This window comes from Odontomachus brunneus, unplaced genomic scaffold (assembly GCF_010583005.1).
Source record: "Odontomachus brunneus isolate Ranch 3 - 2012 unplaced genomic scaffold, Obru_v1 Obru_scaffold_037, whole genome shotgun sequence".
Classification (NCBI taxonomy): domain Eukaryota; kingdom Metazoa; phylum Arthropoda; class Insecta; order Hymenoptera; family Formicidae; genus Odontomachus; species Odontomachus brunneus.
The window spans coordinates 333,432-358,779 of record NW_022639487.1 but is presented as its reverse complement, the minus strand read 5'-3'; the positions used below and the strand labels follow the sequence as shown (position 1 = coordinate 358,779).

At 46.3% G+C, this 25,348-nt stretch overlaps 1 protein-coding gene across 4 annotated transcripts in view; it reads left to right on the top strand.

The window, feature by feature from the left end:
• The window catches only part of LOC116843962 (mucin-5AC-like), a 254,169-nt gene that overhangs the window by 10,693 nt on the left and 218,128 nt on the right, over positions 1 to 25,348 (top strand). For 2 of the 4 annotated variants that reach the window (XM_032814958.1, XM_032814957.1), the window contains exon 1: positions 8,949 to 11,168. The gene's annotated coding sequence lies outside the window, so the exon portion shown is untranslated. Of the gene's footprint in view, positions 1 to 8,579; positions 8,911 to 8,948; positions 11,169 to 25,348 lie in introns of those variants that run through there. The other 2 variants (XM_032814959.1, XM_032814960.1) reach the window with 2 other exon arrangements.

Here is a 25,348-nt window from a genome sequence, read left to right as displayed (position 1 = left end):
GGGGGGGGGGGGGGGGGGGCGACAGTGCTTATCCGAGAGGGGCGGAGTGGGGGGAGCGAGCCCGGCTCGCTACGTGCCATCGCATACTGTGACATCGCAAGGTGACTCTGAAAGTAGTCGCATTCCATTCACGCGTCACGAAGTGACTCATCCACAGCTCGTCGCGGTGATAACGCCAGCCGATCGAAAACGTGAATCGATACAATCGTTAATAATTCTACTTATAGAAGCCGTAGCGACTTGAAACAAAAAGCACCGGAAAGGGAAAATTACTGCGCTTCTGACAGATGTGAAATCGTCCTTCTGTGTGTGGAATAAACATGAGACGGCGTAATCGTGCAAGTACATGAGACACCGCGGTTTTTGTGTTCGCGTTAAAGTGGACATTGATTATTAATCTATGTTGAAAATTAATAGGAGATTTTGGTTTATTCATCGATCGTCCTTCTGTGTGTGGAATAGGCATGAGACGGCGTAATCGTATAAGTACATGAGACACCGCGGTTTTTGTATTCGTGTTAAAGTGGACATTGATTATTAATCTATGTTGAAAATCAATATGAGACTTTGGATTTATAACGCGAAGCGTCAGTTTTATATTTGTATTAAATATAAGGTGCAATTTGATAGAAAAATGGAATAATAATAACGAAAATTTTCTATCCGAATCCGAGCGACGAATATTTACCATAATATTCAAATAACTCTGATAAATTCAGCTTCAGCAACTGTCGATATTAACTGTCCCTATTTACTTCAACTGACTTCTGCCTGCATGATCGGGGTTTCTAAAGTATCTTGTTAACGTATCTCCGCTCGCGCTCGTGCATTCGACTTAATTTTGATCGATCGAGGAATCGGAATGACGCAATGATTACTGACGCAATTATTGCAACTTAATTAACGTCCAGTCATTACTGAAATGGAGCGACTGAATATATTATGCGAATAGATTAAGCTGCCATTGCGGAATCGTAATTGCGATGTGGCACGTTCCATTTCGAGAGACATCGATTAATATTTCGCGCCCGTCAGATAGACGCGTTAATGTCCTCGATCAGCCGTGTAATTGTAACGTATCGCGTGGATTCGGAGCTTTGTTTACATGCCGAAGGAATTATATGCTTCTCGTGTTCATTATTCCTCAAGCATATATCCTCAAGCAGGTCGGCTCGGGCGGTCGATTACGGTTTCGCATCGGTGAGCAAAGAACTTGTAGTGAAGATACTCCATCAAGAACTAGTTTCCTTTCTAATTCGTCATAAAGAGATCCTTCATAAGAATTACCCGTTATATCCTTTATAACAACTCATGTGTATTGGACTTTAGAACTTTGTTCGTCCTTGTTTGTTATAACTATAACGAATTATTGCAATTATTCTCAAAGAGATTTTACACATACAGATACACACACACGCGCGCGAAGAGAATATTATATACTTCTTTTTTTGTCGTATAAATTCTTTCCAATTTTACTATGTTACTACATGCAAAGGGAAAATATAAAAAAGTTTATTTGGTGGATACTAATAATATGTTTATACAAATTTAAATTAATTTTATTTAAATAAAATAAACAATTGCTTTCACATAAAACTAAAGTTGTTAGAAAATGTATGTTTTCTTATTTGAAGAATATTTTATATTAGTATAAATTAAATATATATTATTATTCACTAAATTAATATTTTTTATGTTTATGATATTTCTTAGAAATTTTTATTTCAATATAGTGTAGTGCAGAAGTAAAATAATTAAATTGCCGTGAAATGTCGATTCATTATTTTGTTAGAAAATCCTATAGTAACTTTTACTTATAAAAGTCTCTCCGTGTAGTTGACTTGGAACTGTCGTGTCGTCCGTTAGAAATGTATTTTGAGTACTGCGAGCAAAATTACCGGATCCGAAAGGTGGTCTTATGAAAACAGAGCTCAGCACGACGTGGTAAAACGAGAATCATCGGCGCCGGTGATCTCTTTAGGGATCGGCCGATAAAACGAACTTATTGCATTTCTTCTATTGTTGTCTTTTCTCGAGATCATAACGTCGAGAGAATATATTACATTTTGTTAATCGGATTTCGGAGCCGAAGTCGAGATATTTTGGGGCTCCGGAACACCTTTTTTTCCTTCGTTTGCAACGCTCCCCTCGCATTGAGACACTCTGCGTGCTTTAGAATACGCACACAAAAGCCGCAGCAGACAACAAAGTACGGGATACGATTCCTATCACGCCATTCGCCACAGTCATTCGAGTCGAACAGTTCAAGAATCTCGATGGAATTTTGTAACGTTTCTCGGTAGACCGACGAATTTCAGGCAACTAGGAGTAGCAGATAGGCAAGCCCGGTTGGATGAAGCCGCGGTCGAGTCGCGCGCAGGGAAATTCGAGATATCCGTGCGCGTCAGTCCATCGGACAAACGATCTTGTTCCCGGTGCACACGAGAGCGATGCGGTCGATCGGACATACAGGGTGTAGTCGTTCGTCTTGGCGATCGTGTATCGCGCTGTCAGATTCCCCGATTAATCAATTCATAGGCGACTTTTGCTCGATCGACGTGTTGGAAGATCGATAACTTCTCACTTCTCAGGAGCGATTCAATGCGACGGGATTCTCGTGAATTGAGCAGCAGAGTTGCCGGTCCGTAACGGAGAGTCTCATTCTTCGCGAAATTTTAAGTTGATGCTGCACAATGAAATATTAACGCCGCGCACAGGTGCAAAAATATGCGAGAGATCTACGGGAGGGAATGGTCTCCGATGTTGGCGTGAGATCGACGAGATCCGAGGAATCTCGCCGCGAATTTGTGAACACCCTGTATGCGCGCCAGGTGCGCGTGAAGCCCCGATCGTGATGCCCGGTTGATGGGGCACGAATGCGTTGCCGACGCGTTACTGACCTATCCTCACCGGGTGCCGCACAAGTAGGGTTCATTTGCGGCGGTCACGTGCGGTGTCGTGGATATCGTTATGAGAGTTGCTTAAGCATAGTGAGCGCCTACGTAATTAGCGCGGGCTACTCGCTGTCATTAGGCGGTTTCCCCGATATAACAACAGGATCGTTCGCTGTGCGCGAAGTACGCCGGTGCGTGTTATAAAAGTAACAAGATGCAAATTTATGGCGACCACTCGTTACAGCGTTATTTATTCATGACGGCGTTATCAATGGTAATGTTTATATGCGGGGAGGGGGAAGGGAAAGGAAAGCTATTTTCAATAGACACGGCGGATAATTAAGCAGGCAAGTGCACGTTGAAACGTCGGGCCGTGTATTATTCGACGCGCGGTAATCCGATGCGTCGATTAGCCGCGCGTGCGCCCGAATTTTCATTTCGTACATTCGTTAATTAAAAAATTTATCGCAGAGCGGCGGTTTTTTCAGTTTGATGTATGGGCTACTTGTTGCGCGTCTATCTACAATCTCCAATTAGCTTAATGATTTCCCAATTAACCGTTCAATTCGAGACTAAGCACGATAGTTGGACCATAGGTATTTCTCTATCGCGAATAAAACATCTGTTCCTACACGCGAGAATAATTCAACGCGCGATTTTTCGCTCGATCCGAGAGAGACGACAGCGAGAAAGGGAGAGAGAGCCGGCCCATTTGATCACGAACGATATAACTTTAAATACAGAATACGGCAATCGGGACCGATATCGGTATCGGGGAAATTCATTATCCTACAGTGCACGACTCGCAGGTTGCGCGAGACACGAAGAGAAGGTACCTGCGTTTGATGTGGGCTTTATTGCGAGAACGATAAACGTCCATCGTGATTCAGAGCCGATATGTCGGGCTACGCTATTATGGAGTAACCGCGCGCGCGTCGAGCTTGCACGCCGATGGCGAAGGGAGAGAACGGCTTAATGGAAGAAACAAAGCGCGGCGCGCCGTTATAGGAAGTTATTATACCCACCTACTCACCCTTCGCCTCACTGGCCTCTCCTCCTTCTCCTGTGCCTCCCTTTCATCCCTTCTATATGTATATTTAGCATGACCAACTGGCGCAATCGTGGCGATACACTCGATTTGGCATCCAGCCACTGTTCCCACGCGCGTGATGACGTCGCAAGACTGCGTTATCTAACGCAATGCCGCACGCGCCGTCGCGGTGCCTTTGTTTCTGTTTCGTGCGACTGTACATCGCGCTTTTACGTCACACTTAACATTGTTCCGCGAACGACCTGAGAGGTACGATGTCACGCGTCAGCCGACATAGTGCGCTACTTTGACGGAGACACGACAGGCGCAGGAGGGGCTTAGGAGCGTTGAAGCAATCTCGCGAGAGAGAGAGAGAGAGAGAGAGAGAGAGAGAGAGAGAGAGAGAGAGAGAGAGAGGCGAGCTTCGCCCTGTAGCTCCCCAGCGATATCAAATCGAGCAACGGATACACGTATTTGCGGGGCGGACGTCGGGGAGGAAGTGGGTAACGAATAATCAATCGGATGTATAGAATGTGCGACTATATAATCGATGGAATGGAAATCGAGAATTAAAGCCAAGGTATTACGTCCCGCGCGGAACGTTAATTGCACTCGTCCGATTTTCTAGATATGCGATAAAATTGAACGAGTTTCTCCCTCTCTCTCTCTCTCTCTCTCTCACTTTGCGAACGAGAAAAATAACAGATCGATGAGAAAGAAGGGGAAATCTCACTCGTGCGGTTTTGCGAATCGCGAGCGACAGGCGTGCAGTTCCTCGAGAAAACAGCGAACGGAAGGCGGGATCGTGCGCTTCTGCGGGAAAGCCACTGATCGTGCTTCGTAGCTTGGCAACAACGCGCCTTGCTGCAACTGCATCGTATCCACTGCACTTTACTGCATCGCGCTAGGCAACATCGCAATAGCCGTCCGTTGCACGGCGGCGATACACGCGTGGATCGTTGCGTGCGCGTGTACGTGAATGTGTCGTCGCGCCGTCAGTAGAGGAACGAGAGGAGGACGAGAGGAGAGTCGAGCTTGGAGTGGGGGAAGGGACACGGGCAAAGGACGAAAGGGGTACCGCGGGTACAGGGAGGTGACGGGGAATAGTAGGGGAAAACGTCTGCGAGCGCGTAGCGAAACGAGCGCGAGATGAGATCCTTTAGCGCGACAATGGCACGCAGGGATGAAAGGACGACTTCTCCCTCCTCGCACACTTGGTCGCGCCCGCGAATCAGGTGCTCGGGCGCCGTCAAGGCTACCGCTGCAGCCGAGCTTCTCGTGATGTTTTCAGCGGGAAACTCGCCGCACGTGCTTTCGCTCCAATTAGCCGCGCGCGCGTCGTCGGCGTATTCGTGTATTTTATTTCGCAGCTTTTCCAGCTATTTTCGCGAATTACGAATGATAGCGGTAAGCTTATTATGGATGAGTACTCTCTGAAGCGCAATCAGTGTATTCTTTACTGAAATGCTATATTTGTAGTAGTTCAGTTATAAATATAGCACTATAATCGCTAAAATTTTGCTGAAAAGGTCAATTAATACTGATAGTTATCTGTGCAGATAGGAATGGAGGAGAGAAAGTATTAATATAACTTTATACGTCTCTTGAGTGTACTCTCTTTAAAAATCTCATTGAAAGGTCACTTATTAAAATATGCTTAAAGGTGATTTAGTATATTTGTGCTTTTAACTTATGTGTCATTTTAATAATTAGCAATTAATTTCTTCTTTCAATTTGATAAACTTATGAATGATATCAATAAAGATAAGTGAATGCATCTTGGAGACATAGGAGATAACGGTTAAGATACATAGTAGCAATTATTCCCATTATTGATGCACTTTGTGAACACAGACTGTCATTGCACGCGAGGCGTGGAAGCTGTTAATTTCATCGTTACAAATACAAAAAGTTAAATTTAATATAATGTATAACGAATCTGTGTATTACAAATTTTTTGTAGTAAAATCCTACTTTCATTGGTCAAAATCGATGAGATATAAGACGCAACAGTAAAATGAGAATGCTTTCACCTAAAATCAGTGAATACTCATTGATCATCAGTGAAATAATCTTTTTATTAACTCCGTCAGAAACATTTATTTATTTCAAAAGAGTACAGTTAGATGGAGTCCGAAATTTTAGACGAAATTTTAAACAAAATTTTAGACACACGTTTCGTTAGTATTTGACGAATACATGGAATGTTCACCGATTCAGCGAGTTGTTTTTCGTATTTCTTAAAATTCCGGTTTCTGATCTTTTTCAATGCGATACGCATCAAGTGCGTCCCATTTTGTCAAGGACAGTTCTCTCCAAAATTTAGTGAAGAATCGCACGTCACGCAGAGTGAATGTGTTTCAAGAGTTTATTCGTTTATCGTTGTAATTATTTCAACTGTGCTGCTCTTCGAAACTCCGAACACTTTCGCGCATTGCGAAAGAGCCGAATAGAGGCCGCGGGGTATGATTTGGGTCATGACCTACATTTTGTACTCTCCTCTGCGCACCGTTCTCCCCTTCTCTTTCCATCCTTATCTTCGTCTATCTGTCTCCATCTACCCCTTCCACCGCCTGTAATGCTCGCTCGCGTTAGCGCGACGTCATACGTTACAGCGATCACATACGAGCATCTTACGTACACGTCGTACTTAACGACCGCTACACACACATGCCGGAATATAAATGATTATCACTTCGATTTACGACGTTTATCTTCGTCTGTTATCAACGTAGTCGTCGCATCCTTTCGCAATGTTAATATCTTAGCATAACGCGAGAATTCGCCAAGTGATACGACGCCGTAATAAAATCGGAGACTGCCAGGTCGTGAATTATTGCAACGCAATTTGAGTTATTGCGTACACACACATACAAGTGATTATTAATGAAATGTGACGTGGATTTATTCCCTGGCATTTTGAGACCTCGAGGCGCGCGCGATATCAAACAACATTGCATGCTTTATCGTCGTAACTAAACTTTGTTAAAAGCTCTCGACTAAGTGTTGCTAACGAGTGTGCTAACGAAGCTAATTAACCGTAATATACAAAAATATGACATCATTTCCAAAGTTTCGAAAATATCTCTCCTCCAGCGAGTTTTGCGAGCCGTCTTGCCTCGCAAAGATGAAACGTCAATTATATCGTTTACGTTTTCCCAAAGTTTTCAACGTGCTTTCGGGAAGTGAGAAGCCACACGAACTTGGCAAAGTTTCGCGTCGCATCGGATGTATTCGCGGATGCACGTGCTACGTGTTCGCCAAACTTATTCGGTGGCCACTTTGCTGCACAAAGGGTATCGTCGCGAATTACAGCTTTCAGGGTAGGACGGCGGGCGTTTGTCATCTTCGCGGAAAATCAATTTCGGGGCGCGCTTGCTGCGCGAAGCGTGGAAATGAGTTTACCGTAGCGGCGAGAATACCTGAACAGACGAGACCCTATCGTCGCGCTTTTACGCGAACGCGAAAGAGATACGACCGCGAACCGACGTGCGTTCGCGCGTCCCCGACACACACATACACACGGCACAGATATTTTATTCCGTTCTCTTGTACGACGACGACGTCGTCGTCGTCTCTGCCGTATATCGTCGCGGAAACGGCGCCGTGAAAATCTCGAAATTGCTCGCTGCCGCGACGGTCGCTTTAAAATTATAAAGCGCCGTGAGTAAAGTTTCTGCTGCTCCTACCATCGTGCACCGGCGGATGTTGACTCGGTTAACATTACATCACCGGGAGAAATGGTGAACGAGCGAAGGCACGGACGAGCCGGCGTAACTCTCCGACTATTTCGACGCGATGAGTTTTCCGCGGTTTTCACGGCGCTTTTGCCCGGAGAGCCCGGCGATCGGCCGCGTCGTGTCTATACCGGTCTACTGCATTCTCGATAATAACGTTACCGTCGTGCATTAAAGATCGGACACGGTAGCGTCGTGTCCACGATTGACCGATCGGACGGCGCGATTAGACCGGTAAATTCCAAGGTCCGACAACCCGACATTTGAATTCCCGAGGTAACGAGGCACTTATGCGCGCCGAATATTTAAGTTGGTGAAATTTCAGATGAAATAATCGCCCTGTACGCACCCCGTAATCGTTCAGATCGTCGTGGATACCGCGATGAGGGGATACCTGTTATTCGGCCTTTTTTCTTTAAAATACCACACATGCGTTGGAGCTTATTATAGCCCACGTGTGCTTTTTTTGTAAATACTAAGTATACAGGCTCTAGATACACACACACACACACACATACACACACAACAGACGGTCGTCTCCTTCGCAAGAGATCGCGCGGTCCTTAACAGATCGGCATCGCGTCGGTCTCTCGTTATCGCGAGGTCGCGTGCGAATTTGCCGTAACGAGTAAATACCGATAAGTTACCGGTGCGCCGGAAACTTTCGCGCGGTCGACCGGGTGCGCGGTGGCGGGCGGGAGAGATTCGCGACGCTAGCGGGGATAGACGTAAGAGTGCGGGAGGTCGAGCGTTACGTTGTGTTGGGGTTGTGTGGGCCACGAGGGGCAGCAGAGGGAAGGCAGGAACGGCAGAAGGAGGAGAAGGAGAGGGGTTGGCGGGGAGGGAGAGACGGCGAGGGATGGGGGCGCGCTATCGGTGAGCGCCTCGACCGAGTCGGCCGCCGTCGGCCACGATCAGCAGAGCGCAGTTCGTATCGGGCCTCCGTCGTAGTCGGATCGTAACGTTCTGTCGCGCGCTGTGCTCCGTTTTCTCTCTCTCTCTTTCTCTCTCTCTCCTCTCTCTTACCTTTCTCTCCCCCTCGCTCCCGTCCCGCTCCCTCCCTCCCGTCTCCCCCGCAGTCCGTCCACCCGCCTGCCGCCCGTCCGCCCGCTCCCCGTCAACGACCACCGAGTTCCGCACAGCGGGAAGCAGCCGAGCTTTTCCCCGAACAAGGCGCGTCCTCTCCCTCATCGGTGCTCCCGGTGTATGTACGCGCTTGTGTGTGAAGTGATACTTGGCCGATCGAAAGGTGCGAGAGCCAAGTGGCGGAAGGATTTATCTGTCTCTCTCTCTCAGTTGTATCGCGGGGAGACGCGTGCGTGTCACTCTTTCACCGTCGCGCGCCCGCGCGCGTGCGTGCGTGCGTGCGTGTGTGAGGTGAGGCGCGCGCGATGTGCTGTCATCCGCGTCGCCTTCGATGCGAAAGCATGCGAGGATACGCGAAGTCGCGCGTGAGTACGAAGACGCGGAAGGGAGGATCAGTTTGCTGCGTTCGAAGAGTTAATAAATATCCGTTAGAAATATTAATCGCTGCGAATTTCGTCGCCGCTCGCAAAATATTTCGCGCAATGGAACGCGCGCTCTCTCTCTCTCTCTCTCTCTCTCTCTCGTAGTCATATGCGCGGTGAGTCGCGTCCGGTCGACGGCGAATCCTCGTCGATTCTCGCAGCCGCGGCACGCTAAAGCGAACGTCACGCATTTCGTGCGATAAGCGACTCGGCGACATAAAGCTGACTCGGCGCGTCCTTACGGAGAGATTACTGCCGCTCGCCGTGACTCGGCTCGTTTCGACGAAAGCGCGCGAAACGAGAATTCTCGCGCGAGCGCCAGCCGCTTTCGACGTCGTGTGCCTCCTCCTCCTGCTCCTCCTCGTCCTCGTTGTCGTCGTCGTCGTCGTTTGTTCGCGCGTCGTTGATCAGTCGTCGAGTAGATTTCACGTGACAGGAAACGTCATGGGTGTTATCTTGACGAGTCATCGGCGGCCTGAAGATTTTGTTACACGTTTCTCCACGCGATCGGCGAGTTGGACGAGTTTGTCAACGCGTCACCAGTCCGTCGATACGATCCGGTTCGCATGCAGCGCTCGAGACTAAGGGCGAGACTCGTACGCGTCTTGTAAAAAGTCTTGTCGTGACATTAGAGCTGACGCGCAAACAACGTCTCTACGTCGGCGTCTGAATCATCGATGATCTTCGACAAGGTCGTCTCTGACGCGCTCTTTCGTTCTGAAAAGTCCATTTAAACCCAACGCACATGTCACTCCCATTGAACGCGATACATCTCGGCGACATTTCGGAAACGAATAGTGTGCGACTTGAGATGAAGCAATTGTTTAAACAAAAATGCCTGACACGAAGGCGTCACGTCATCGAAGTTGTCAATAACGAGACTTAAAAAGCCCACCGCTTAGCTCGTTCGTTGAACGTGAAATCGCGGGATCTAATGTGTCGTTCACAGTTTTCGGAGTACAAACGAACGAACGAACGCACTCACGCACGCACGCACTTGTTTTACGTAACGAAAACGCGTCGGCAGAACGTTCGCTCGCTCGCTCACTCGCTCGCTCGTTGGTTCGTTGTCTCGCTCGCGCGCGCGTGCGCTGCGTGTAATCTATCCGTCGTCGGGCCTCGCGTCGCTCGGCGGGGTGTACGGTGTAGGGGGAGGGGAGAGCTCTTCGATCATCGGCATTACTGGCCTCCCTCGTGCGTCCTCGTGTCTCGTCGGATCGGCGCGGCGGCCGATCGGCTGGTTCCGTGCGCCGCCGCCGCCGCCGCCGCCAGTCTTGCTCCAGCTCGCGCGCGCTACGGATCCTCGCGCTCCGATCCGCCACCGCGGCAGGAATCGGCAATAATACAGTGGCGCGGAACATAGGGGAGATACACCTACTTATACCTGTCTGTCTTATACCGCCCGCCTGTCTGCCCACCTATCCACCTACGACGTGTTTTTTCTGTGCTTTCCAGCGAGAGGAGTACCGATCGACTTGCAGCCGGCTGTTGTTCTCGTCGTTGCCCCGTCGCATCGGTACGTCGCACTTCGTACCTCTCGTCGTCTACGTCGGCAGTGCGCGCCTTGGATACGCGTCACGCATGCACGCATGGACAAGCAACGACGACGCGGCGGCACTGCCCAATGATGGCCGTGCCGGGTTTCACCGTTGACGTAGTGATGTATTATTAGTGGTGCGCGTCGCGGGAAAGTGTGTGCCGCTCTGTGCTCGCTTCTGTCCGGTAATCCCGCCTCTATCCGTGTGTCCTCCGCGAACCGTGCGCGGCCGATAATAACGCGGAGAGTGTAGCCGGGAATCAGTGATCGCGGCGAAGGGAAGGCACGATACGTATTTCGGCCCATCCGTGTGTTGCGTGAGTGAGAGTTTCATATCAGTGCAACGACGGTTTTCGCTCGCTCTGTGGATTATCATATTGGATATTACTGGTACGCGCTCCGAGACGCAGCCACGTCCGACGACCGTCGCCAGCCGCACACCGGTTAAGCACTCGGATTCTGGTGAGTGACTTTGTAGCCATGTATACACATTTTCGGTTTCTTTTTGTCTCTCTCTCTCGTTTTGCCTCGCCTCGCCGTCGCGAGATCGATGCGAGATCCGAAATCGCGCGACTGAGTCCGCGCCGTCGCGTTTATCGCTCTTGATCGGCTGCCATCTTGTTACTTGTTGTCGCGAGACTTCGCGAGCGTGTTTACGACGTGAACTCGCCTCTGCTCGCGCCTTTCGGCATAGTTTCCGTGCGCCGACAGATCCGATAACTCGCGCGGAGAGAGGCATCTCTTATTCGCGAAAACCCGTTAGGCACTCGCGACTATCTCCCCTTCAGAGTTGACGTTTTGTTTATCAAGCTTGAAATTATTATTGTCCACGCGCGTGCGTCCACTTTGATTTCTCGTTTTTTACGAGCGAATGCAAAACACGAGTCGATACTGGGAGTCGATAAGACGTTTCGGTTTCGGGAATCGCGCGAGATTAACCGCTTACTATCAGTAGGACGGACAGTGACAGTGCAGGTTCGCGCGTTGTTTGTTTACCGCTATCCCGTCTGAAACGACCGTACGACGGGGAAGAATGAGAATTCGATTTTTTAACCTTCACGTGTACTCTCGGCGCGACGCGATTGAACGTGACGCGTGCTCCAGATGAAATAAAAGCTCGCGACGGTCGTGTAAACATTCCCGAGTGTACGCTACTAGACGAACAGTCGGAGTTTAGTCGCTTGCTCTAGCGCGACGCTTCATGCGGAATTACGTCTCGTTAACGCGCATCACTTTACAGCGAAGTCTCGAGCGCTCGACGACGATCTTGTTCTACCGTCGCGGTAATTCTACTCAGGAAAATTGCATTTTCCGCGAAACATGTCGTTTCACGGCGCAATCGGGGACGATCCTCGCATTTTCATCGCGGTTTTTCCCGTTTTCGCCTCGGGATTCGCGACGATCATTCGCGATAGAATTTCCCTTCGCGACCGCTATAATTGTATCTTGCCACGTAACACTTTTTTACCGATGCGAGTTTTCTAATAAAAAATATAAAAGAGCACATATATCTCCGAGGCCGGAATTTCATGTTATAAAGCTGTCGACGACAGCGGTGCGCCCGAGGTTACGAAAATAAAGACGGCGGCAGTTGCACTCGCGTCATGAAAAATATTTGCGCTTGCCGAATCAAGTTTTATTTGCGAACGATCGGCGGGCGCGAGTTAACGACCCGACCGGCGGCGCGCAAAACTTCCTTTTGCCTTTTTCCGCGAAGTTGTCGAACTCCGCGCGCATGTGTGTGTGTGTATGTGTGTGTGTGTGGTATGTGAAAAAGTCCGAGCTCTCGCGCGCGAGCGCACGCATCTGATCAATCGAGAATAGCGTTGCAAATCGATTTCCGTAATGTCGCGTGTGTGCATTTAATGCGCGAAATAAGAAACAGCTGTTACAAATGGTCTACTTCGACTCGCGGCCGGTCTCTGGACATTATTACTTGGTCGCTTTGCTATTCGAATGTGAAACGACTTCCGGGATTCAATACCGCGTGACAGTTAAGTTTTCCCGACGAGTATAATCGTGCATACAAGCGCATTGTTCCTCGGTCTGATGACTGCGAAGCATACAAACACAGAAATGCACGGAAAAAAATAGATTTTAGCCGCGAAGCTGGTTTGCTGAGAATTTGCTGCTGTAGCTAAAATTTTTACCATTGTTATGTATATAGCTACATCATATTAATAGTCGTAACTTGAAACTTGTCCCATGTGAAATGTGATTTTAGAGTCAGATTTGGGTTTTTTATTGGAAATACATGTATGCGATATCGTTTACGTTTGTAATCGCGATTTAAATAAAAAATTTGCATCTAACTTTAAATTAAAATCTGAATATCTCACCTGAAACAAGTTTCAGATAACGACTATTAATATGGATTTTGTTTTACGTGAGGTATTTATGTATGTATTTACAGCTGGATCTAAATTTTTTATTTGAATTATGTAATATATATATTACGTTAATTAACGTTATATTTGCAATCGTGTTTTAGATATGAACAGCTCATATCTAACTCTAAATTAAAATCAGAACATCTCATCTGAAGCAAATCTCAAATAACAACTCTTAATACGGGTCTCAGGCTCGTTTCAATAGTCGTTACTTGACATTTGTTATATGTGAGATACTCATGTCTGAATTTAGAGTTAGATTTGAGTTTTTTTATTTGAATTATAAATAATATGTGTGACGTTACATTCGCGCTTCAGCTGACAAGCTCTCATCTAATTCTAAATTAAAATCTGAGTATTTCACCTGAGGCAAGTTTCAAGTATCTATTGGTACAGATCTTAGCTACCGCACACAAGATTCTCGCTGCCGCACTGCTGCCAAACTTTCATTTTTCCGTGTACGATTTCTAACACGCGACAATTTATCTCCTCGCTCGTTCGATTTTACGCGAATGTACTTACGCGCGATATGACCGGCGGGATTTACCGGAGATAGCCATTGAAACTACGGCTCTACGCAATTCGCGCGGCCAAGGGGAGTGGAGAGTCGCCAACTTTTTTTAAATGCTTCTACAAACTACCGGAACCATAAATATCCGTTATCGAACTTTGCGAACAGAGTATAGTCGCGAGTTTGGAACGCGGGCAGTCCGTGACTATCTCCGACGAGCCGGTTGAATTATTCACGAGCCCACTCGTAAAAACCGACAAATCGCGACGAGTGCAATTCGACGAAGCTGCGGCGAAGAGGAGAGAGCGAAGTAGATTTGCGCCGCGCGTATCTCAGCTCAGGAAAACGGAATAATCCGTACAATCATATTCTTTGGAGGCGCGTGCGTCGCTCATGGAAATATATTTCAGACGCGTCCGAAGAGAAAGCTTTCGGAGCTACGCGACGACTGCGATGTCAGCCTGGTCACGGTATAGTTCGCGTTCTCCTCGCCGCGAACGATATTATTTCTGGCACGGCACCAGCGGACGGCGCCCGATCGATCTCGTCCTCGAACGGGCGATCGCGAACGTCATCGTCGCGCGGCCGCGCGCGCATGTGTGTGTGTGTGTATTCACATATGCGTTCGTGTGTGCGTTGCGATCGATCGCGAACCGCGTTTTCGCCGCTTCCTTTCAAGGGGAGAGGGGCGGGTGGGAGAGGTGGGAGGCGTTGAAGGTGGAGGAGGGGAGAAGGGGGATAAACGCGAAACACGTTTACCGAGACCCCGGAAATAATTACCGCTAAGCAGAGCCGCCGAGTCGTCGGCAAATTGAATTGGCTTCGAGTGCCGGCACAGTTCTCTTGGCAGCCATCGTCGCCGTCTCGAAATATATATCCGAGAGACGATCTCGCCGTAAATTGTAGTCTCACGTTAGCGCGCGACCCCGGCTTTGCCGATGTTTGCAAACAAACTCTGGGCCCGCCGCATCCTTCGCCGCTGCCGCCGCGGATTTTGCATTCCCGTCCCGACGCGCTCCACGTCTGGGTTTTTGCCGCGAGGTGCCTCGTTCGTCCGTTTGTACATACGTACGCGTTTGCCCTCGCGAATCGCGATTTTCATATGGCAAAACGTCGCATCGGGCCCGTTCGCCGTTTTGGCGGCGGCGGGATTCCGCTTGGATGTTACGGCACACAGAAAAATATATGCTGCTTTCAAATAAATATTACTTGTTTCAAGCATTTCATAAGTTTACATACTCGCAAATTCATCATAACTTTATTTCTCTCTCATGAGCATCAAATTTACTTAAAATCCCAGTAGGTTTAGCATTTCAGTGAAGAATATTAAATTGAAACGAAAACTCAATTTACTACATATAGTCGAATCAACTTTTTCTTTGGTAGTTTTACGATATTTTTTTTATAAAAAAAGAGATCTCTTTTTATAAAAAAAGAGATCAAACACGATAAAAAAGAATTAGTACTTTTAGAATTTGTGATGAGTATACTTTAAAGCTGATATCAGGAAAATATTCTTTGTTGAAGATAACCATTGTTTAAAAAAAAAAACAAAGTAAACTGAGTAATTGCTTTTCTCAGCAGTAGAATGATATTTTTCTGCGTGCAGTCTGGCGACAAGAGAGAGGGAAAGAAAGAAGTAGTTTGGTGCTTTTTATTATTTCGCCTTGATCAAGACAAGATCTCTTAAGTAAAAGTATGACCCTTGTCTTTGAACTTGTGCCTCTTGTGATATCTTTTGTATCGCGTTATATTTGCTCACACATGTGTGACGGATTAACATTGTTTGAACACTGCAAGTGGGAATTGACGCAGTTAATACGCGTACATGTGTAACACAATCGGTGCAGAGTGCGCGAAGGAATATATGAATAACCGCGCTCATTAAATCTCCGTAATCGCTTTAATCGCAAACGAGAGAAATGTACGGCGCGGGCGCGTATAATACTGTAAATAAGTCGTATATACGACGTCTGCAATAACAGGATGAATATTCAATTAGCGAAAACAGCTTTGCGTGCTTGGAAAATGAAATAATAACGGATACAAAACCGACAAGAGCTCGCGCGCCAAAACGCGCGACATACTTTGCCGTCACTTTGGTGCATTCAGTGACTATCCACCGTAACCCGGGTATAATTCGATTACTATCAAGTAATTTATGCAAAGCAGCTCGCTAAACGAAGCGGACAGTGAACTTTTCGACGACGGAATTATTTCTCCCTTTCGAAGACCGTTTTATCGCTCGTCGACCGCCACTCCGCCCCTCATCCGACATCTTCGGAACTTCACCGAGTTGTACGGCGAACTTTTTCTCGGTCTGTCGGAATTATCATCTTGAGAATTATCTATATCTTTCGAAAAAAAAGCGCGGTCTTCTCGCCGATAATGCACGGAAACTTTCGACGCGTCTTATCAGAGCCACGTCGGTCGGTTAATAAAAAGCTGCGGAAAGTTGCTGGGAGTATTATTATGCGAATAGTGGGTGTTATAACTCTCGACGGGAATTTCTTTGTTGTCCTTAAACAGGCTTGCAGATCATAAGATATATTAGTTTGCGGAATCTCACGCGCGCCGAAAGGCGCGTGCGTTAATCCGATGCAATTTCGTGCTCGCGTCGAGTAGAAGCATATCGCCTTCGTATCCTCTATCTACCGCTTATCATCATTGTATTCCCGACGGAGGTAGCGCTTGCGCTCGAATCCATGCATGGTCATAGCGCGATATTAGGGTTCATATTAATAGTCTTGCTTGAAACGTGTTTCAAGTGAGATTTTCAGAATTAAGGATCATATTAACAGTTGCCACTTAAAACTTGTCTCGTATACGAGATACTCAGATTTGTATTCAAGACTTGCCTAAAATGAGATATTCATATTTCAATTTAGAGTTACATAAAAGTTTTTCAGTGGAATCGCAAGTGTAATATCACGTGTATTATGTGATTAATCTGAAGAATTCAGATTTAACACTAAATTAAAATCTGAATATTTCACCTGAAGCAAATTTCAAGTAACTACTATTAATACACAGACCTTAGAGTCAGATGAGAATTTTCAACTGTGAATCACGCTCACAGATCTAAATGTCGCATATCGTATAATTGGATTGGTAAACTTGGATTCGACTCTGAATAAAAATTCGCCTGCCTCACATATGAGACACAAGTTTCAGGTAACAACTATTAATACGGGCCTTAAAGTTCCGTGCCGCTTCGCGTGAAAGCGGCCGCGCTCGCGCGGCACACGTGCGCGATTTCTCCTCGCTGCACGCACATTCCTTCACGATCCATCGGCGCGAGCGCGTCCATTGGCCGACATCCAGTTTTCGGCCGCGTTCTCGGGCTCGATTCGCCGTCGCGATCAGAAACAAGCCGGCTAAGCGGCAGTGTCAGCAGAAGTCTTCGCGCGACCTCTTATACTGACTAGGACGTTGGACGTTGATCGATTAAAACATTTTTTTTCTGATAAAAATAATCGACAAATAAAAATTCATCAATCGTCATATAAGATATATAAAGTCGCAAGTAATTTCATCAATCGATAAAATTCGTTATTAATTAAACTTTGATGTGATTTATTATACAGTGACTGGTAATTAATTCTATCGATCGATTAAATTATTTATGATTACACTACACAACGATTTATTATAATTTTGATAAGTGGCTTGCTGATTATTTTAATCGGCGACAATTTTAATTGATTCACATGTCTAATTGACTGATTCCGACTCCCTTTGCTGAGAGCAAAGTCGTGAGTCGAGATTTCTAATAATGAAAATTTGAAAGAGAAAGAGACAGGCGACTTAATTAATTACCATACACATAATACCAAGTTGAATGTCAGAAATAAGTAAAGCTAATTTTTTAATCAACTTATCTCCCTCGTGAACTGGATCACATTGATAAATGATTTGCACTCGCGTGCGGCAGAATATTCAATATCGCCTGGCGGCTCTCCGAGATTCTCGCGATAAGAGTCTCACGGGTCAGTTTGCTCTTGGCCGCGATTGCACTTGGCTCGATACCGGTATCCGAAATTTCTCCGGCTCGGCGTGTCCGCCACTCCGTTAGGTGCGTTAATGAGATTCGCGGAGATAAGCCACGTGACCCAGATAGGCCGCGTTGTGACTCCGGACGAGGGGAAAGTCCGATCGATCGTGAACGAGGAACTGATCGTTAGTAGGAACTGTTGCCCTTGTAATTTGCGCGAGCCCGACAAGTCGCGACGCGATATCGCGCAATTAGGCGGCGGGAAACGCGCTGTTAAGTTTCTTATAGATTAATGTGACTTGGAAACGATACGCTGACGATACAAGCGAACAGTGCAGAACTCGGTCTCGATAAATTTCGGAGCGAATAATAGCGCGACAAACAATAACGCTTTGCTACGTAATGACTTGTTTCCTCTTGTTGCGCAGCGGAAATCTCGCTGTACTGACATCAACTGTCAGTGGTTGTAATCTTTACTTAACGGTGGTTTTATAATTACCAAGAGTCGAAGGGACTTGAGGTTTTCGTTTCGCCTAATTGAAATCACATGATCGATCGGGAGTTCGTTAACAAGATAAGCCGGGATTTCTCGTTGCTTAATAACGTTCCGCGATATCTTGGGAGTGTCGGGGCGAGATGGTCGAAACGTCAGCCTTTTTTTCTCCTTTTCTACTCTACTCCCTCTTTCCTCGGTAACCTTGAATAGCCGTCGGGTCCTCGAAGGTTACCCGATCGGTTCGGCGTAAATGAATCCAAGCTAATCCGCCTCGAGCCAATATAAACCGTTCTCCCCAGGAGCTCCGCTCGGCATTGAAAAATGTTCCACTTTAAGGCCAGATCACATCGCGCGGACTCGTTGCATCCTTCTTCACGCTCGTTTATCGAAACGCCGCTGCTCTCCGATAACATAAATATCTCCGAACGAAATTCCTCTCGCTCTTCAATCGATCATTTCGCAAATAATGGACAGATACACCAAACTCTTCATAAATTCAGTCTCATTCCGCAACATAGTGGTATTTGAAATTTTCGGGTCAGGCGCATCATATATCGAATATTCACGCGTCATTGTTATTGATTATTCGAGAAATCGGTAATTCCTAAAATACTCAACAGTTATGATACACGAATATTTTATACGCGCTCGCCCTCTCTCCCTCCTTCTCCCTGACCGAGATAATTTCAAACGTCATTGTGCAAAGATATAGGATTATATTTATGAAGTTTGGTGCAAAGATCTCTCTTTTTTATTAGTGACTTGGGATATTTCAACTCGATTGGGCGGATAGAGATCTCTCTCGCTCAATAGCTTCCAGTGTCGATACGATATTTTTCGGAACAGTTTAATACAACGAGCCGCACACTCGAGTCAGAAATAATTATGTTGCTATTATCGAGATAGAGTTTGCAACTGTGTTGGAAAAGAAAATCGACTTGGATAGTCAATTTCGCGAAAGGGCTGATAGGGTTAGTGTTAGAAGCTCGCATTCTATTCGCTTAGTCCTCACTGCTCGTTTCCGGTTATTACGTGGGAAAGTCGGGCGAGAAAAGTCCGACTCGCGCTTCGCGGTGGTCCCGGAGAGGAAAGGGGAGAGGATTCACCTCTTCCAGTGAACGGATCCGGTTCGGAAGAATTCGCTCCGTGTACCGCGCACAAATCTCCCGGCGCTCCTAACTCGCTAACGTAAAAACGACACAATCTCGGTAATTTAAGATAACCGACGCGAATATTCGCGTTATTGGACGACGCAATCGCATTCAGATCAAGTGCAATTTTCGTGCGTGGGAAGTGGCTCGTGGAAAATAGTTTAGTTCGAACATGCGTGGCATCTCACGTCGATTATCCCTTTATCGTGGCTCATTCATTCACTCGTTCCTGACACGTTCGGTCTTTATTTCGAGATAATTCGTAGCTCAAGAGACGTTTATCCTATATACGGATTTGCGAATTATGGAAACAATATTTTTCCTTCCTATATTCCGAGATCTCTCCTTTGAGATTCTCAATACGCCGTTTCTATATGCGCTCCATCTTCCATTTTGTGCTCTCGCGCAATAATTTATAAGCGGTGTGACAGATAAGTCGTATTCCAATTTCGCAGTTGCTCGAAGCAATGGAAGTTCGGATTACCGTATGAAATCCGATCCTACTTGCAACGGCGGAACCGAGCACGCCACGTTCGCTCCTAAAATACCGCGGCTTTGTCACGGTAGCATTCTTCAAAAGTGTTTTCGCAGCGGCGAAAAAATACCTTATAGAGCGACGTGATTAATTCGACATAGGTGTAATCCGTTATAAAATACAGAGGAATATGCGATGTCGGATTCGTGAATTACACGACAGAAATATCGATACGGCGCGCGATATATGTTCGAACTCTTCTCTCTCACGCACAAAACTGTGAAAAGTATTGTATAATTAATACTAGCCGAAACGGATATTTCGCGCGTTACGATGTAACGCGTATCGCGACAATCGATAAGACAAATAAAATTTGTCGCGTAAATCCCGCTTATTCTCACCGTGGATGCACAGAGAAAAATATCATTTCTATTGCTAAGAAAAGCGATTACTTAGTTTACCTTCCTTCTTTAAAGGTAAAAGTTATCTTCAGTAAAGAACATCTCCTTGACAATAGTCTTCAAATGTACTCATCGTAAATTTGAGGAAAACTCATTGTCGTGTTCTCAAAAGAAGAATTTATTCTCTGTACGAGAATATCATAAAACTCTACCGAAGAAAAAGTTAGCTCGACTTGCAAGAAAACCGAATATTTGCTTTAATTAAACATTCTTGACTAAAATGTCAAATTTGCTGAGATTCAGAATTAATTTATGCTAGATTTGCGGATATATAAACACTTGAAGTAATACTCGAATGTGCATTTTTCTGTATGTGTATGTTCATCTCGGACTCGTTCAATTGTCGCAACTGAAATCGTCATTATTATATACTATCTCATCATAATATAATAATATGAAATAAATATGCGCGCCCAGCCGTGTATCGTGCAAAGAGGGATAACTCGGTCTTCCGTGACGAGCGAAATTCATCGAGAATTCATGGGGCGTAGACAACACGACAAGTGTATACGCAGGTCGGAACGGTAGTTTCGCGTGATACCGGTATAATGGTGAAATAAGATGCGGATCGGCGCGATCGTAGATGGAGATGTCGAAGCGTGAGATTTATCGGCGTGCACGCACACTTGTCGCGCGTAGCTACGTGTGCGAATATAACGCGCGCCCTCGTCTCTTCCTCTCTCCTCTCGCCTCCCCTCCCGAACCGTCCGAATGCTCCGGCCGCGTGAGACTTGACGTTGAACAATGCTCCCTCTCTCTCTCTCCCGGTTAGGAGCTACCCTGATGTATACGTAGTCTAACGTCGGAGGATGATGCTGAAGTATCCCTCTGTGAAGCCTTTTGTAACGAGCGAACGAGACGAGGCGAAAAATGTAGCTCGGCTTACAAGCGCTGTTACACACTGTACTTATATATTTCTTTCTTTTTCATATGATACATAAATATATTATATAAATATATGTATTTATATAATATAAATTGTTTCATTTTGCGCACACATTTTCATCTCGTCGCTTTTGCACAAAAACCTCTTTTAAGAAAAGAATCGTAGACTGAGAGGAAAAGTATACCTAAAAAATAGAAACTATTTATTCGACAGATACTGATAACATATTTACTTGTAATAATATATATGTTTTTAGATTAAAACAATTTTTTTCAAATGAGACAATATCCGTTTTCCTAAAACTATTGTTTTTCATGAAAGCAATTGTTCTACTTAAATAAAAGAATCTAGATTCAAGTGAATATGTTGTTAGTCTCCTCTCCCTCCATCAAACAAATATTTTTTTATTGTTTAGGTATATTTTCTCAGTGTACACTCGAGCATTTCTTTCATCATCGTTTCGAACACGTATAGTATACTTTCCAGATATTTTTCGATATTTCTCAGAGATTACTTTTTCACGAATAGAACGAGATTATATTCTTACTAAATCCGCGCTAACATTGTCGACACGTGGGTGTTTAAGAATAAGGGTAAAGATATTTCCGGCGTGCGTAATCCCACGTGTCAGACGAATGCGAGGGTGCTCGCAGGTCGCACGGCAGATCGGCGTCGAAGGTGGATAGGGATTGCCGTCGTAATAAAGGATCCGACGACCCTGGACAATCTCTCCTCCTTGTCGCACGGCTGTGCCCGAAAGGATCCTGCGCCGCCTGCGCAAGGGTGTAGGCGCCGCATTCTTTTGCAGCAGTCGCTTACGAATCGCGCTAAACCTTTCCTCGGCCGAGCATAAAAGCTGAAAAAACAGACGGAAACACTCGACAAAGTGGAGATTATCCACGTGTCTTACAGCGCTACCTCGAAATCATTACTCGACTCAGCGTGACGTCTGTGGATTTTGCTTGAGAGCTGTCACTCGGAATTCGCTTACGTATTTTGAAACATCCAACATTTAGTCCCGATATAAAGAAATGAAGAAAGAATTAAAAGTATTTTTAAACGATACACTTTGCTCTCCTCCTTCTCTTTCTCTTGCTCTCTGAAATTATAATGCGAATGAGATATTGAAGAGGTGCGATGTTTTAATTACAGTAGAAAGGTTATCGTACTTGTTTCGCGGCGATGTGGCATGGTCGCGGGGGGAGCGATATCTCTGGCATTAATCGCGAGCACGAATGCGACCATTCTCGGTCACGCGTGGCGACGCCTTTGGCTTGGAGTTATTTCTAGTCGTACGGTGACGCGAACGCTCTCCACTGCGACGGGAGCGAACCGTTGCGTTCGCTACGAATTTTGTAACACGAATTCTTCGCGCGTATTCGATGCGCGGCGCGAATGATGTCGTCGCGAGAGTCTCCCGCGGAAGAAAGTTCCGTTCCGATTTTTCGTCGCGGCTCGTTTTCATGCGAAGCCGCGGGCTGAGCGACGGTCGGCGAAAGTATTCGAGAGGTCGTCACTTCACTGTCGTGCGCGCGTTTATTCCGGCCGCGGGACAGAAAACTTCTTCGCCACTTTGCTTCTACGGCGAAATCGATCGCGAACACCGTCAGATGGGGGGAGCCCAAAGAGAGGAGAAGGTGGGTGGTATCAGGCGGGAAGGGGGCGAAGAACAACCTACTTTCCATGAAGAACATGGGGATTAACGAGGGCGACGGTGGATATTCGGAGGATCGATCGGTTTCGCGAGCGAAGGGCGGCAACGGCCGGGAGGGGAAGCGCGGAAAAGATGGGATGAAATTTGTTTATATGTCGCCGATACCGCGGCAGTTTATCTTCTCCTCGTTGGAAGCGGAGATAGGAGAACTGGAAGTTTTCTCATCCGAAGTTACAGACGGGCGAAAGATACGAGAGCGTGTCGTCGGTTCTTCGTGGAGCAAGATATGGTCGCGTTTGTGAGGTCGCCGTCTACTTCCTGCCGGTAGTTCGAGAGTAGATGTGTGTTGTAATACGCCGTAGGATTTCCTATCGATTCCATAATTGCGCACTGAAGTAACGAAGTAACGACAAATCGGTATCCTCTCGAAAAGTTACCACACACGAAGAATACACATCGTGTATACAAGCCGTTCTACTCCAGCTCAAAGCGCAACGAGAGACGCGCGGCAAAGCGCGAGTGCGCACAAAGAGTGAAAATCTCATTATTCGCTTATCGCCACTATCGTTGCGATCGCGCGCTCTTCCTAATTTTAATCTATAGCGTCAACGCGAGATACAGCGCACTCTATTGCGGGGGTTAAATATAACGCCAAGTAAAATCAACAGCGCGGCGTGCGTCGTAATTTTATCTCGCTAACGATGACGCGGCTAAATGACACGTTTCGAGTAAATACGCGCGTTCAAAGTAATATCTTCTCAAATACGCGCACGCACATACACACACAAATAGGCACACATATACATCGCTCGCGTGCTCGCACAGTCGCGCGTTCGCAGAGAGCGACGTCGTCGTGCTCCGTGGTATGAACCTCGTTGTCCTCGCCCGTCTGCAGTTTGTTTTCCGGTTTAACGAGCAGTCCTTGCCACACGATCGCGTCCTTTGAGCTCCCATTCCACCCCCGCCTCTTCCCCGGGACGCACCTCGTTTAACTGCTCGCTCTCTCTATTCACATGCGATTGCTTTAAGGGCTACTTGGTGTGCGAATCGTTCCCCTCCTCCACCAACGACGTTTTCTTTCGTGCATCTTTTTCTAGCGCGGAAAAAGACTTAAGGCGCGCTATTGATTTTAGCGTTCTTTTTCGCAGCGTCAAGTAACGCTTATATTTCGACGCTAAACTAAAGGCATCGAGTAGATCGGTAAATTCGCTATTCTTAGATTAAACATTATGATATAGAGTCGTAGAATATAATATTGCTGACGTAATATTTATTAGGACAGAGTCTATGCAAATCGTGAGTGTGTTTTGAGTTAGAATTTTGAGTTAGAATTAAGGCTAGGTACCGTCTGAATTTTCAGACGTTACTTTGTGTAATTTATAGATTTGTGCGCGCCTACTGTAAGTCGTGCTAAAAAAAATAACGCGGTTAATCGGAACCGCGCACATGCGAGGATTTACGTGTATTCGATCGAGATCTGTTATCTATGATCTGGATAATTGTGCCCCCGCTTTTGGCGGCAATGTTTTCGCGTTATTGGTGTTCGGTCGCTCTCTGGTGTAATGTAATATGTAATGGTAGTCGGCGCGCTTTAATTAGCGTCGTAACTTTAGCGTATCCATTTGCATTATCTCTTTTTTTCCCTTCTCTCTCTCTCTCTCTCTCTCTCTCTCTCAACTCGTTCGGATTTCCCGTTCCATCCCCGCCACTCTTTTGTCGCCAGCCGGTGCACGAACCTCGCGAGGGATTATATCGCGATGCGATAAAATCGCGTTTTGATTTTAATTAATTCCTTTAACGAATAAATTTATTTCGTTTAATTTCCCGGAAAGCCTCCACCGCAAGAGATACCTCGTTCATGGCACATTATTTTCCGAGCGCGGCAAATAAAACAAGATCCGAAATAAAATAATTCAGTTTCGCAATTTTTATCCTATATTTTTCTACAGCTTTAAATTAACAGTTTTACGCTACATGGTTATACGAAAGAGAGTTATGTATCGCACAGTAATAGTATTAGTATTAGTAATGATACTAGCAGTAGTAGTAATAGTATATTGCGTTTTGTGTCGAGCATCCGCTTTGAAACTGAATTTTGTGATGTTAATCGTCCTATCACACACGAAATATTATATACGTAATCTCTTTGCGCACGTAACTCCCCAAACACGATACGTTGGATGCAATTAGAAATACAGCAACGCCACGTACATCTCACCGGCGTCTCGCCTTTGAATAGCACACATTATAATGAGTCGGCACACACAACTTTCGCTCTCCCTCTTTACTCTCTCTCTCTCTCTCTCTCTCTCTCTCTCTCTCTCTCTCTCTCTCTCTTCGTGTATTTTGTACTTGTCCGTTCGCCTACACGCGTTTCCACTACACACGTCGTTATGAGGAGTTAGCGTCATTCGACCCCGCCGCGACGGACGCCATTGCCAAGCTCCGTTAATATCCGCGTGCGCGTGTATATACATGTGTACACCTCGAAGGATGACCGATTCCCGTTGGATGCTGCTAAAGCTTAGTTTCAGAAACCGTCGAGGAAACAAAGATACACAAACACTAACTTAGGGCGCCGGGCAAACCCGACTGGGATCGTTTTGGCGGGAGCCCTCTGGGCT